The following is a 3733-nucleotide window of genomic DNA, read 5'->3' as shown; positions in this document are numbered from 1 at the left end:
TCTCCTTCTTATCATCATTATTATATTTGAATTTCACTGTGAGAATTTGTTTTCTCTCTTGTTGTGTAAGTACTTAAATACTACACTTGATTTTGCCTCTTGGCCTGCAAAGCCTAAAGTATCTGTTATCTGGATCTTTAGAGGAAAAGGTTGTTTACCTGTGCCTTAGCACATTTAGAGTAAATCTGAATCCTGTAGCCTGAGGCTCAAAACCCTTTTTATAATCTCCCCCTTGATCCCAAGCTGTATTTTCACTGATCTATTTATTGTTCTACATTTTCCTGCCTGTTTGCTTTGTTCTGTTCTCTTTCTCTGCAATGTCCCCTTCCATCTCTTGATACTAAAGCCATCCCCTTTATATGAAGTCTTTTGAGATTTCCACTGTTTGATTGCATATTCTTCTCATTTCCCTTGTATGTTACAATACACCTCAGGTATAATCAGTCCTCAGCTAATTAGGGTATTAAGACTACACATGTGTTGGAGGCAAGAGTGGAGGAGGAGATAATATAGGGCTGTCACAGTCAGAATATGTTTTAAAGTGGATTTAAAGTAAACTTATTTGCTTGCAATTATGTCCAGTGTACAGTGAGCACTTTCTTACTTGCCTTTCCAGGAGCGGTTCACCCATCTTCTAACCACAGCCTGATGTCCGGGCCACATGATCTGAGAGTAGCTCTGACCTCAGCCTATGGTGAACTACATGACTTTGGCTTAAGCCAATCAGCACATTACATCTGCTTTGCCAAAGTGATCAGGGTGCACATGTGACCTGGTCTGATCCGGAGTAAATCTTGAGACCTTTGCTTAGAATGCTTGGAAATACAAAGTGGAAATATGTAGCCCTCTGCAGCCATCTTGCAACCAGAATGGGAGAAACCCTCTGAGAATGGAATCAGGATAAAGGAAGAGGAGCCAAAATCAGAGAGAGGAAAACAGAAAGTTAATGACATCATTTGGTCCTTTATATCCAGCAGCACCTGAAACTAGACCTAATTATGGACTTTAAGGTTAGCTAGCCATTTAATTCCCTTTTCTGAAAACTAGTTTGGGTGAGCATTTCTGACCTTAGGAGCCATAAAATCCTGATAAAAGTACACATCGATCAGTCTCTAAATGACTTTCAAAAGTATGACAAGGATACAAATACAGATGTCTGGAAGAGAGCAAGCCAGAAGTGCATTGTGCTGGCTGCTGGCTGTGGTGCTTGGTGCCTCCATTCTTTTGTTATTGCCATTCTCTTCTTCTCCAATAAGCAAACACTCAATGTCCTATAAGAGGTTACAAAATAAATTCACTTTTTAAAAATCCAAAAAACAAATGAGTTATTTGACCCCCATCGCATATGAAATTCAAGATCATATTTACCTACATGTAACCGGGAAGGAAAGAGTTGTTGCTAGGTTGACATAATGTAGCAAGGTTTGTAGTTCATAACAATATATAAAAGTTTTCACTGATTCATCATCATTTTATGGTTTTGTTTTTATTTATTTATTTATTTGAGAGAGAGAGAGAGAGAGAAGGGGCGTTAGCAGGGGGCAAGCCAGAGGGGAAGGGAGAGGGAGTGAGAATCTCAAGCAGACTCCACACTGAGCATGGAGCCTGACACTGGGCTCGATCCCACGACCCTGAGAGCATGAACTGAGCCAAAACCAAGAGGCAGACAGACGCTAAACCAACTGAGCCACCTAGGTGCCCCCATTTTATGCTTTTAGATATAGACATACACATATATATCTGTATATGTCCATCTATATTTACATATTTGATCTCAAGCTGGTTTAGTCAATTGCCAACTTACTGAAAATTAATTGTAGTGTATAGAACTGGCCATAGGTAAGCGGCACATGGGAATAATAGGAAAATGCCCTTAAAACTAGAACTTGTTCTTCCAGCCATAATGGAATAACAGAGGCTAGATTTACCCTCTCACCTCAAACAACTTGGATACAACTGTTTTTCAGACATTGATCAATAAGCAGCACAGGACCGCACATAAGGGAGATAAGGGGACAAATGAGGTGAGAGCCCAACGATACCCTAGCTCACAGGCAGCAAAGCAGGGAAGAGGAACACAAGTCAAAGCCAATTGTCTCATCGCACCACATCAAAAACTAATGATGTATGGTGACTAACATAACACAATAAAATTAAATTAAAATAAAAAAATAGTCTCATCAGATGGAGGAGCCAGAGCTGAGAGTTTCAGGAGGCTAAAGCTACTTAAAATTTATGGGCAAAGCACCAGAGAAGAGACAACTACACTGAAAGAGTCATAATTCTCAGAGATTTGCAGAGAAGCCCTATCAAGTTTTAGTCTCGGTGTGGGAAAACTACTGAGGCTGAGGAAAGAATCACAGGAAAGGGGCAGGAGGAAAAATCCCTACAGGATTGTTCCCATGGGGCTGAGAACAGTTCAGGTTTCCACCGGTGCTGGGTAAAGTTCTCCGAAGGGCAGTATCTCAGTAGTGAGGTCACATTAGCTCTAGACTCAAGGATATTCCGAAGCAGATCAATGGGTACCTGAGGCTGGGGGTAGAAGTGGGAGATTTACTGCAAATGGGCATGAAGGAAATTTTTTGGAGTGACAGAAAGGTTCTAAAACTGGATTGCAGTGATGACTACACAATTGTATAAATTTACTAAATACCATTCAGATGAGCGAGTCTAATGGGTGTGTTTTATCACATATTAATTATATCTCAATAGAGCTGTTAACAACCAACCAAACAAACATAGTCTGTGGATACCCCTATATCACTGAAATCCTCTTCAAATATCTTTTATAATTTTTTTTAAGATTTTATTTCATTTATTTGACAGAGAGAGACATAGCGAGAGAGGGAACACAAACAGGGGGAGTGGGAGAGGGAGAAGCAGGCTTGCCACTGAGCAGGGAGCCCGATGCGGGGCTCGATCCCAGGACCCTGGGATCATGACCTGAGCCAAAGGCAGATGCTTAACGACTGAGACACCCAGGCACCCCCATCCTTTATAATTTGTGCTGTGATATGGCTCTTCTATTCGACTAAGTTCATCAAAGATAAGGACTGCAATTTACATACCTTTGCAACTTCTCCAGTTATCAGCTGGGTTTCCTGCCCATAAAAAATGTTCAATACGTATTTATTGAGTGTTTTAGAACTTTTTTTTTTTTTTTTTGCTTCCTGGATTTCTAGTTTTGGCTCCTCCTTGCTAGCCTAACTTAACCGCATGCCATATTTTACCACCACAAATACTAGAGATATAAAGCATACTACTATTTGCCCTTGAATACATTTTTTTTTTACACTGTTCTAGTATAAAGGCCTTTTATTGGTCATTGGGCAGCAGGGTCTGAAGAGACAAACAAATTGAGCAAAAGACAAAGACTAATTTGTGTTTCTAGTTGCATCAAAAGTAATGAATGTGGTGCCAAAAAGGGGGAGGAAAGAAGAGGATGGTGGCATTTTAACACTTATTGTCATATTTACTCAAACTATTCTTTCTTTTGTCCATAGGATATGTTCACTCTACGAGGGGAAAAACATAAGGCTCCCTATTCATCTGACTTATGAAATAAAAAAGAAAAAAATGAAATTCTTTCCAGAAACCAAAAAGTCTACAGAAGGACACACCTTGCCCTAATCAGATATCAAAACAAACAGAGAAACTCCTAAAAACCATTTCAAATATAGTATTGCTCTAACCCGGAATTCTTGAGGAAAAAATAAAACCAAGAAAATATGAC

Source organism: Eumetopias jubatus, unplaced genomic scaffold (assembly GCF_037043125.1).
Source record: "Eumetopias jubatus isolate StellerSeaLion01/CBP00866 unplaced genomic scaffold, mEumJub1_p1.0 scaffold_16, whole genome shotgun sequence".
In the NCBI taxonomy this organism is placed as follows: domain Eukaryota; kingdom Metazoa; phylum Chordata; class Mammalia; order Carnivora; family Otariidae; genus Eumetopias; species Eumetopias jubatus.
The sequence above is the reverse complement of the archived record's forward strand: the minus strand, read 5'-3'. Positions refer to the sequence as shown.